Source organism: Mobula birostris, chromosome 25, assembly GCF_030028105.1.
Source record: "Mobula birostris isolate sMobBir1 chromosome 25, sMobBir1.hap1, whole genome shotgun sequence".
In the NCBI taxonomy this organism is placed as follows: domain Eukaryota; kingdom Metazoa; phylum Chordata; class Chondrichthyes; order Myliobatiformes; family Myliobatidae; genus Mobula; species Mobula birostris.
In genome coordinates, this window is record NC_092394.1 from 32,829,941 (window position 1) to 32,842,855 (window position 12,915).

The window sequence follows — 12,915 nt, forward strand, 5'->3', positions numbered from 1 at the left end:
CTAATTACCTTCTTAATTTGTTTCCTGGATCCTTTATATTCCTCTATAGTTCTATTCAATTCTAGCTTCCTAAGCCTTACATATTTTTCTTTTTCTTCTTCTTGACTAAATTTATCGACTCCCTTGACATCCAAAGTTCTCTTACTTTGCCATCCTTGTCCTTCCTTCATACCCAAACATACCTGTCCTACACTTGTGCGCTTGTTTAAACACCCTTTAGACACATTGTGAAACATGCTCAGGACAACAGAATTTGCTCTGCATTTGGATAAGTCAACTTTTCCATGGTTCAAGTGTTGTTATTTGCAAGGACCCTAGGAAAAAGATTGAAGGTGTGTCAATATTTTGGGTTGTTGAGCAATTTTTCAAAGAGAAGTACATTCCACTCACTAGCATCCTTGCTTGTGCAACAGATGACAGGACACCACCATGGGGCTTTTACTTTCTTGAAAAAAAGCTGTACCTAACATATTTACCATTCACATGGTAGTGCCACAACCACAGATTCAGCAGTGCAACAGATTCGGCAATTGCGCTTGTGAATATGTATATGTCAGCTAATTATTATTTTATTGTGATAGTATTTAACTGCATTCATTCCATCATAATTTTGTCGAGACCTGGACATGGACACAGTAACACTTCACTGCCTGTTTGCATTCTGCCTTGCCTGAGAAATTGGACTGTTGAGTCAACTGAATCTGAAGACAAGCGGTATTCGTTTAATTCTTAGTTGTTCTTTTCAGCCGCAGTGTAGACTTCATTTTCCTCTTGAGAGTTTTAGTTAACAGCCCTGTTTGGCCTAGCATTTATTGTTTCTTTCCCTTCTAACACTGTGCGCATTGAAGTCTGTGATCTATCAACCCGCTTCAGTGTCTCTCACTCCGCACTTGGGCCATGTCCGAACCTGGTGACAAGTTATTCACAGACAACATCTTGTCCCACAAAAGTTAAGTGATTGATTGCACACATCATCCTCTCGATCCAAATTCCAGATTGGGTAATAAATCCACTCTTGAATACTTGTTATGAGGAATTAAAAGGAAGGACGGGGGAAGAACTGATCTTGCTACAAAATGACTTTGAGCTGAAGCCTAGGTTCAAAAAAATCATATTAAGAGTTTTGGTTGCAGAAAGAAATCTTGCACTTAGAAAAAGGTCAAATATTCTTATTGCCCTTCCAACTTCACATTTAGTGGAGCATAGTTTCTGTGCAGTCACCCAGCTTCTTTCAAGGTAATGAAAATAGGCATCCGTTAGTCTCATGAGACCATGGATTTGCGCCTTGGAAGGTTTCCAGGGCGTAGGCTTGGGCAAGGTTGTATGGAAGACCAGCAGTTGCCCATGCTGCAAGTCTCCCCTCTCCACGCCACCGATGTTGTCCAAGGGAAGGGCATTAGGACCCATACAGCTTGGCACTGGTGTCATCACAGAGCAATGTGTGGTTAAGTGTCTTGCTCAAGGACACAACACGCTGCCTCAGCCAAGGCTCAAACTAGCAACCTTCAGGTCACTAGACAAATGCCTTAACCACTTGGCCACGCACCAACACAAGGTAATGAAACAATCTGCAAATTACTGAAAGTGGGGATCTGAGACTCCTTCTGATTGACCTTCAGCCTGATGTTGAGAAGCTGATATCACTGCACCAAGCCCATCCATCTCATTGAAAGGAGAAAAAGTAATGAGGTAGTGAATAGTTGGACTATTAATGTATGCTCTAAAACTGTTGACGAAAAATATTTTTACTGTAATTAAATAAAGAAATAATTTTATTTGTAGCTTTAAATTGATTTGATTATTTTTGCATTATTTGCGACTGCTTTGAATTTGCAGTTCCTATTTCCTTTTACAGTGCATTGTAAATCAAAATTCTTTATAGTTTTTATGTAATGGCCAGAAAAGGAGAGTGGGTCACTGGGAATGTGGTCTGGGAGACAGGTGGTAACCCAAAAATATTTGCGAACCAATGTTTTACATTTACCAAATGCAAAGGAGTAAAGAAAAAAAATGCCTTCCCAAACTGACCAATCAATGCCATTCAAACTTCAGTGCAAGGATTTGTGCAAAAATTCAGACATGATGTAACTATGTCAATTGAGCTGGGCAGCTTCGAAACTTTGAAAACACGTCCACACAAAATTTCAATTGAAAGCAGCCACTCCCAATGTTCTGTACCTAATTGAGCCACTGTTTCATGAACCATCAATTCTGAATCTGCATATCAGTGTCTGTGTCTCAACTATGAGAAAATAGTTGCCAGTTCAAAGTAACAAGGATACTTCTTTGAACAAAAATACAGTGAACAGCATCTTTGCTGTGATTTCTTTCCATGCAAAAAGTTTCTGCCCAGCTCGATAAAGAAATATTTATATAAACAACATAACAATTACTAATGACATTCTACAGTTCTTACAGGGGAAATGGTTATAGCCAGGGGTGGTGCTGGGAATTAGGTCCCAAAGGTATGCAACTCAAATTGGCTCTGACAACGACGTCCAGCTCCTGACCTTCATGTGTGGATTAGTTACTAAGCCTGTTAGAACCGTTTCTACTGACAGGGGAAGGGGCAAGAGCTGGTTACTGGTGCCTTAAAACCAGTCGCTTCAGGAAGATGGGGCTCATCAGCCGAGGTTGGTACCTCATCTAGAAGGAAAGCTCTGATCTCATTACCCACTCATGGGAAAGGCTTTGGGAGTAAACCTTGAGGTCTACTCTGGAAAAATCCGGAGCTGTAGTGCCTGGGGTAGTCTTACATTGAGTTCAACCCCGACTGGCAACCCCTGGTGCCAAACTGCATCAGTCCTTGCCGTTCCTTTGCATTCATCATCTATGTGGACAGGGGGAGTCTGCTGCATGGGTAAAGCTTTCTCTCCATATCATGCTGTCCTAGCTTGCGTATGGACTTGCGTTTCACGTACAGCTAGGACAAAGCATCCATGGTCAACCTGACTAACAGAGGGCCTCACAGAGGAAGTACACCCAATTTTACATAAGCCACCTATGTTTCTGAAATTCAATTCTATTGTTAAAGGTTTCACCAAAAATCATTCTGCTGAGTGCATGTCATGTAAGGTGGAGGTAGATAGGGTCGTAAAGAGATCTTTTGGTACATTGGCCTTTATTAATCAAAGTATTGAGTATAAGAGCTGGAATGTTATGATGAGGTTTTATAAGGCATTGGTGAGGCCGAATCTGGAGTATTGTGTTCAGTTTTGGTCACCAAATTACAGGAAGGATATAAATAAGGTTGAAAGAGTGCAGAGAAGGTTTACAAGGATGTTGCCGGGACTTGAGAAACTCAGTTACAGAGAAAGGTTGAATAGGTTAGGACTTTATTCCCTGGAGCATAGAAGAATGAGGGGAGATTTGATAGAGGTATATAAAATTATGATGGGTATAGACAGAGTGAATGCAAGCAGGCTTTTTCCACTGAGGCAAGGGGAGAAAAAACCAGAGGACATGGGTTAAGGGTGAGGGGGGAAAAGTTTAAAGGAAACATTAGGGGGGGCTTCTTCACACAGAGAGTGGTAGGAGTATGGAATGAGCTGCCAGACGAGGTGGTAAATGCAGGTTCTTTTTTAACATTTAAGAATAAATTGGACAGATACATGGATGGGAGGTGTATGGAGGGATATGGTCCGTGTGCAGGTCAGTGGGACTAGGCAGAAAATGGTTTGGCACAGCCAAGAAGGGCCAAAGGGCCTGTTTCTGTGCTGTAGTTTCTATGGTTCTATGGTTCTAGGTGACAGAGGAAACAAACAGATAAGAATCTTTGAACTGTTCAAAGTATTCTCGCATGTATAACTTTATGCAGACGGTCATTTTTACCAGAGAGAATATAATGTTCTGGATTTCTGCAGAACAGCAATGCAATCAATTCTGAAGCTAACAACTGAGGCAAAACTCCAGCTGCTTATAATTAAAGAACCCTGGTGATGTATCACTGGTGTCTTTTAGCTTAAGTAAATACAGTAAACCACTTTATACCAAAAATTTCTTAGTTAATTTAATGCTATGACATCAGAAGCATCAAGATTTCAAAGAATTAGCAGCTCTTTTATTTACTTATTGAGATACAGCGTGCAGTAGGCCCTTCGAGCCACACCGCCCATTAACCCCTGATTTAACCATAGCCTCGTTACAGGACAATTTACAATGATCAATTAGCCTACCAACCGGTACTTCGCTGGACTGTGGGAGGAAACCAGAGCACCTGGAGGAAACCCATGTGGTGAGGGGGAGAATATACAAACTCTTTACAGACAGAAACAGGAATCGAACCCAGGTTGCTGGTACTGTAAAGCGTTGTGAGAATCTCTATGCCACCATGCCAGACTCATTTTGTTTCTTTACTCATACAGATTGACCATTGTCACCCTAATATATCGTGATCTGACTGTAATCTAAACTTTATCTGAACAAAGGAATTAAAACACATTTCTATGATTCAAACTATACATGGACAGTCACACCAAAAATAAGACAATGGTGAATGTCTATAGTGACATGCGACATATTCACCTAGGTTAAGAAGCTTTATAAGGACACACTGCCTAGAAATTCACTTCCACTCAGTGCATTTGGTGCCCTATACCCTTTCTTACAAATTTATTGTGGCTCTTTGTAAATGAATTGCTTATTATGCAGTAAAGTGAAAAACATTGTGACACCTGCCCTTTTCAGACAGTACAGCAGTGCCGTTGTTAGAATAAAGCTATTACAATACTAACAACCAGGTTCAATTGTGCCACTGAATGTATGCTCCAATTTCCTCCCACCTTCCAAAGGTTAGTCGGAAAATTGGTCAACTGAGTGTAATAAATCAAAACTTGGCATCATTGGACCGGAAGGACCTGTTAATGTGCTGTATTTCAACATCAATAAATAAAATTTAACCTGATATTTATCCTCCAAGAAGTCTACAACTTTGTTGTAGGGTTTGGAGGCTTGCGTACCGCAATGGGCCCAAAGAGTTGCGATGGCTTGTTCTTCGGCTCTTGGTAGAGTCACCCATGTCAAACAGGTCAAAAGATAGAGGCCAGACTAAGAGTAGTCCACCAGTACTCCAGGTTTGGGGGTTCAGTGCGGGGCTAACAACCCTGACTGGTTAAAAACAAAAATTGTTACAGAAACAGCAATGAAGATTCCTTCTCTGTGGCCAAGGACAGAGAGAGATGGAGGACCTTCATTGCTGATTTAAATGCCAAAGGCATAATAGGAAGTTAATAATAAATCAAAACTTGACATTTATAGCCTCAAGCATTCATTCTCATTGTATTTGTACTTCTATTTCAGTTTTGAATGCTACACTGGCCATTCACTATGCAATTTCCCATATTCAGAGGAGTTCAAACATAGAGTACATTGAAAATTATCTCCTTGCTGATCTATGACCTTTGACACTCCACCAAAGAAGCTCAATGTAAGTTTCACTAACTGCTGTCATCTCTCATCTTGGCATATCACAATCTTCAGGTCTCAATAATAATTACAACAATTTCAGTTAACAGTTCCACCTATGCTTAATTATATTACAATTTAATATAGTCACCTGCCCGAAGCCCCCTTTTCCTCATGGCAAAAACAATTGACTAGATTGCGTCAACAACTAACGCAGTCCGAAAGAGGTCTCGGCCCGAAACCTCGACTGTACTCTTTTCCATGGATGCTGCCTGGCCTGCTAAGTTCCTCCAGAATTTTGTGTGTGTTGCTTGGATTTCCAGCATTTGCAGATTTTTACTTGTTTGTGACAGTCCAAATATGTGAATCCTTCAAGTATTGCCATACTTCTGGCACCAACATAGCATGCCCACTACCCACTAAACCTAACTTGTACGTATTTGGAATGGAGGACATACAAACACCTTACAGACAGCAGTTTGAATTGAACTCAATTGCTGGTACTCTGAAACATTACACTAACTACTTTGCTACTGTGTCACCCTTGGAAACTTCTTCAACGTCAAAGACTATTTCTTGAACAAATTAATAGGGAAGTGGCAAAACTGGATAGCACTTGAAAACAAGTACTAGTACTGTGATACTTGAACTGATATTAACTGATAATGAAAATGATGAAGATGATGATAATGACAAGAATTCTGAACTAAGGCAATTAACATCATGGCCAGTTCTGTATGTCATTGCAGGTCTTGTAAAAGGGCATGGATTAAATAATTTGTGCATTACACATTTCAATCCTAGGACTTGTTTCTCAGCGCTTTCCAGTTTAACGTCTGCCCTCATTAATTGTTCTAGAAACATCCTTTGATGTTGAAGAAGTTCCAAATTAAAGTTCATTAGAGCTAGCCTGAGACACTTAAAGAATTTTAAAACCTGCAGATGCTGGAACACTGATATCAAATCCAAAAATGCTGGAGGTCAGCCAGCATCTGCAGAAAGAACAAGTTTAGCATTTCGGCTCTAGGACCCTTCATCTAAACAGAGGAAGAGAAACAAATTAGCAGTGTCCATTAAAAGCAAGGTGCTTCGTGACTGGAAATCTACGAACTTCTGTGCAAGAAATACCAGACGTCAGGCACGCCTAATCATTTTACAACTTTGAAATTTTTCTTCTCCAGATAGCCACAAAACCAAGAAAGGAAAGAATGGCAGCACAGTCACTAATCCCCAAATCCCTCACCCCACACAAAAAAAACAAAGGAAAACAGAACAGGCACATTGACCCCCAAATCCCCCTCCCCGCACACAAAAAAGTAAGAAAGATCTGGCAAAAAACACAGAATATAAAAAACTATAAGACTAAAAAGAAGTATACAGTCCAAGTCCAAACCCAAAATGCAGAAAACCTGGGTTACATTCTCTGGACACAGTGGCAAGCTCTCTCCTCTCTGGCAGCAGAGCAATCCCACCAGCGATCAAATAGCAGTCTCCCCCCTCCGGCATCGGGAGGTGGGACAGAGAGGAAGAGAACGGTTCTCCACCTGCTGTGACCTATGGAACAACCTAAGCACGTCGTTAAGCAGCAGTGGGGGGATGAGCTCCTGAGACACTTCCTCAGTTCACAGACTCACAAAGGTATCCATGCAGGGCCAGAAAATGATGAGTATCCTCAAATTCATGAGTAATTCATCAAATCCATCTCCGGCTAATTTGCAACTTTTTCATTGCAGCAATCAATTAAGCACAGTCACTTTCTGTCAGAAAAACCTGTCAGAGTCTCTTGCGTGAACTGCTATCCCAACCCTCATGCCCACAGCTTATGGCCTTCCCAGGCTCTGAACCATTCAACTGTACTATACCCAACCTTACTGCTACAATCTTTCTCATATGCTCGCAAGAATTGGCAGTACACAACTAGCAGTATCAATCAATAGATCTCTAGGAGTATCTACAAACTCAATTGCTGACTCTTCAGTGGCCACCAGCTAAATCTGAGCCTTCTAGAACTGAAGGCAAACTCACTGTATGATAGTTTGCAGCATCTGGTAATCCTGTGATGTCTGTCTCAGAGGCCAATGTCAAAAACCTTTCAAGAGGGTGAACCCTTGCAAGGTGTCAGGCCCCGATGGTGTACCTGGTGGTGCACTGAAAACCTGTGCAAATCATCCGGCTGGAGTGCTCAAGGACATCTCCAGTCTCTCACTGCTGCAATCAGAGGTCCTCACCTGCTTCAAAAGGGCATCAAGAAGAGCAGGGTGAGCTGCCTCAACAACCATCGCCTGGTATCACTCACATTTACAGTGATGACCTGCTTTGAGAGGTCGATCAGGGCTATAAATAACTTCTGCTTACGCAAGGACCTGGACTCACTGCAATTTGCTTACCACCACAATAGGTCTACAGCAGATGCAATTTCACTGGCTCTCTACCCAGGGCTGAACCACCTGGACGAAAGCAATACCTCATCAGGCTTCTGTTTGATTACAAGTTCAGTGTTCGACACCATCATCCCTTAATCAACAAGCTTCAAAACTTTGGCCTCTGCACCTTCCTCAATAATTGGATCCTTGCCTTCCCCATCAGGAGACCACAGTCAGAGCAGATCAGGAATACCATCTCCTCCTCGCTGACAAGCAACACTAGCACACCTCAAAGATGTACACTTAGCCCCCAGCTCTATTTTCTTGAATCCCATGATTGTGTGACTAGCTGCAGCTGAAATAAATTTGCCAATGACACAACTGTCGTCAGCAGAATCACAGACGGTGACGAAGAAGCGTAGAGGAGTAAATGCTGCGGGAAATATCTTTCACTCAACATCAGTAAGACCAAGGAATTGATTGTGGACTTCAGGAAGGGGAAGCTGGGAGAGCACACATTAGTCCTCATTGAGGGGTCAGTAATGGAAAGAGCGAGCAGTTTCAAGTTCTTGAGTGTCGACATCTCCAGTGGCTATATTTCATCAGGAGTTTGAAGAGATATGGTTTGTCACCAAAGACTCCAGCAAATTTCTACTGATGTACTATGGAGAACATTATTCCATCACTGTCTGATAGGGAGGTGCCAATGCATAAGACTGGAAAAAGCTGCAAAGGTTTTTAAACTCAGCCAGATCCACCATAGGCATTAGCTTTCCCACCATCAAGGACATCTTCAAAAGGTGATACATCTAAAAGACCCCCACCGCCCAGGACATACCCTTTTCTCATTACTACCATCAGGGAGAAGGAGGTACAGAGGCCTGAAGGCACACACTCAACATTTTAGAGACAGCTTCTTCCCCTCCACCATTTTATTTCTAAATGGTCCTTAACCTAATGAATATTACCTCACTATTTTGCTTTCCTTTTTTTTTTACCACAATTTGCTTTTGTTTTTACATTTCTTATTGTAACAATTTTTATGTATTGCACTCTACTACTGCTACAAAACAACAAATTTCATGATATACAACACAGAACATAGAACAGTACAGCACAGGAACAGGCCCTTCGTCTCACAATATTGTGCTGAACAGGCTAAAAAGTAAATTAAAAGCACCCTAACACTAATCCCTCCTACCTACACAATGTTCCTATCCCTCCATCTTCCTCATATTCCTGTGCCTATCTAAATGTCTGTTAAAGGCCTCCAATGTATTTGCCTCTATCACCGTATCAGGCTGCATATTCCAGGCATCCACCACTCTCTGAGTAAAAAACATACTCCTCACTTCCTCCTTGAAACTATCCTCTCTCACCTTCAATGCATGCCCTCTGGTATTAAACACATCCCTGGGGAAACAGATACTCTCTGTCCACTCTATCTATGTCTCTTATAATCTGATAAACCTCTATCTCCTCTCAGCCTTCACCAATCCAAAGAAAACAACCTAAATTTGCCCAACCTCTCATTATAGCACATGCTCTCTAAACCAGGAAGCATCCTGGTTAACCTCTTCTGTACCCTCTCCAAAGGCTCAACATTCTTCCTATAGTGGGTGACTAGAACTGTATCCAATACTTCAGATGTGATCTAACCAGAGTTTTATAAAGTTGCAACATAAGCTCTTGACTTTTTAACTGAATGCCTTGACTAATAAAAACAAGCATTCCATAGGCCTTCTTAGCCATCCTATCAACCTGTGTAGCCACTTCCATGGAGCTATGAACTTGGACCCCAAGATCTCTCTACTCAGCAACACTCTTTAGGGTCTTGCCCTTAACAGTGTACTGTTTCCTTGCACTTGCCCAGCCCAGGTGCAACACCTCACATTTATCTGCGTTAAATTCCCTCTACCATTTCTCTGCCCATATTTGCAACTGATCCAGGATTCTTTGCTAGTCTTCTACACTATTCACAGCTCCACCAATCTTGGTATCATCTGCCAATTTACTAACCCACCCATTTATATTTTCATCCAGATCATTTATAGACATCACAAACAGCAGTGGTCCCAGCACAGATTCCTGTGGAACACTACTAATGAGTAGCTTCAACCACTACCCTCTGTCTTCTATGCGCAAGCCAGATTTAAATCCAAACAGCCATTTTGCTGCGGACCCTGTGCATCCTAATCTTCTGGATTAGCCTCCCATGAGTGAACTTGTCAAACCCCTTACTAAAATCCATGTAAACAACATCCACTGCTCTACCTTCATCAATCTCCCTCATCAGCTTGTCAAAAAACACAATCAAGTCGGTAAGGCATGACCTGCCCTGCACAAAGCCATGCTGACTCTCCCTAATTAGCCCATGGGTTTCCAAATGCTCATATATCCTATCCCTAAGAATTCTCTCCAGCAATTTCCCTACACCTGATGCAAGACTCACAGGTCCATAGTTCCCAGGTTTTTCCTTTGTCCCTTTCTTAAATAGAGGTACATCAGCCACTCTTTAGTTCTCCTGGACCTTGCCAGTGCCTGGAGAGGACATGAAGAACTGGTCAAGGATATATGTGAGTGGTAAATCTGATTCTGGTTCTGATAGACCATTTGGCAGATTAGTTGCATAAAAAAAGGAAGAGAGTAAGAACAATTGGCAGGTATTCATGTTGGCAGGATATGACAGGTGATAACCCACAGGGATCTGCAGTGAAATGACAACTATTTACTATTTTTATAAAGTACTTGATTGATTGGAAAGAAAGCTTTAATATTAAATTTACGCAGAAAGAAATCCAAACTTCAATATTTCAAGATGAAAGAAACTGTGGATTTATTCTCTGGAATCTAATGGGAGAACGAATGCTTAGTAGATTAATTTGCTACTGTAACTGATCCCAAGAGTAGGTGGGTGGAAAGGAAATCGATGAGGGTAGGGTTTGCGGTTCAATGTATGAGCTAGAATAGCGAAATAACTGAGTGAATGGGATTCACTGGATAACTCTGAGAGGATCTCATGCAGGTCTTGGACCCAAAATGTCAACAATTTCTTTCCTCTCAGAAACACTGCTTGACCCTCTGAATTCCTCCAGTAGGTTGTTTGAAGGTCAACTTAACTTTCCTGGAGTAAGAAAAACTCATGTGACATACTTAATGCAGCAGTATGTCAAATTGTGATATATCACTAATGCAGTCAAACAGGGCAGGAGCGCTGGACCAGATGGGATACCACCAGATGTCCTGAAGAACTGCGACCTGGACGACATCTTGCTGGACATATGTAATACGGCACTGACGAAAGGCGACAAACCAGAACAGTGGTCACTCTCAAACATTATCCCAGTCCCCACGTCTGGATCCCTCACGAAGACAGATAACTACCACGGTATCGGCTTGACCTGCATCTTAGCAAAGTTATACAATTGGATGATCTTGAACAGGATTCGCACCACCATTGACCCTAAGCTAAGATTCAATCAGAATGGTTTTCGGCAGAAGCGCACAACAGTAATGCAAATACTCGCTCTCTGTAGGATCATCGAGGAAGTCAAGAAGAACAACCTACCAGCCGAGATTACTTACATCGATTTTCACAAAGCTTTTGACTCCATTCACCGAGGTAAAATGCTGAAGATCCTGAAAGCTTACAGAGTGCCAGACCATCTACTGAGAGCAATAGAGTCCGGCTATACCAAAACCATGCGAAAGTTTATCGCCAGACGGAGAAACAGCAGTGTTCGAGCTCCTAGCTGGTATGCTGCAAGAAGACACTCTGGCACCCTACACCTTTATAATCGTCCTTGATTACGCTCTGCGTCAAGCTACCAAAGATCATGACAAGCTTGGTTTTACCATAAAACCAGGGTGAACCAGAAGAGTCAGACCAGTTACGCTCACAGATCTCGATTTTGCAGATGACATAGTCCTGACAAAAGTGGAAATTGAGTGCAATAAAGTTGGACTTCACCTAAACACTAAAAAGACAGAGTACATGGCGTTTAACTGTGACGAAGGTACTCTCAAGACCGTAGAGAATGATATGATTAAAAAACTCTTTGACTACAAGTACCTCGGGTCAAGATTGATGAGTTTGGAGAAGGACATAAAGATACGGAAGGCGCTGGCGTGGAGGGCTATGAACGACATGAAGGAAATCTGGAAGTTGAACCTGACCAGAGGGCTTAAAAAGAGGATTTTCATAGCAATCATAGAGTCCATTCTCATGTACGGATGCGAGACGTGGACACTCACTAAGACTATGCGAAAATCTCTAGGTGGTTGCTATACATGAATGCTCCGGATGGCTCTTGACATGAGTTGGCAACAGCACATGACAAACATTGAGCTCTATAACGACCTACCGATGCTCAACACTAAAATTGAGGCGAGAAGACTGCAACTAGCGGGGCACTGTCTACGCCACCCCGAGCTACCTGCCAGCCTAGTCATCATATGGGAGCCCAAGCACGGGAGGATGAACCCTGGGCGCCCTCCCAAGACTATGGTCAACACGCTCCTAGAAGACAGCGGCGTGGCTAACGTAGATGAACTGAACACACTGATGAGGGAGAGGAAAAGCGGAGAGTCCGTCATCGTGCCCGACGCCGGCCTCCTAGGCCTGAGTCGATGTAGTAGTAGTAGTACTAATGTCCCTAACACCATAATGAAAAGGTGCTAAGGTGCACAGAATTAAGGCCATCTTTACCTTCAATACCACTGGCAATGCAGTCCTAACCCTGCTCAATGGCTACTGTTGGGGCTGTAACACGTGTCACTCTTCAGTGATCACCTTTCTGACCCATAAGTTTAAATAAAGTTTTGATGTCAAATTTGAACTGCTCCACTACTTCACAACAGATGAAACACCAGTATTCTCCCAGATCACAACCTACGTCCCCATTAGACTCCATTTCTTTCTTTTTCCAATATTTTTATTGATTTCTATATAGAAGAATACAGAGGTCAAGAGAATACATATTATAAAACAAAAGAAAAAATGTAATAATACCAGATACAGTATATTAAACCACATTAACAAACTCCTTATTCTATATTCATATTGATTAGATTAATTCGTATGTTAGAATATGAACAATTTTATTTAAAAAAAGGATCTACACCCACTACCAAAGTCGAAGCTGTATGG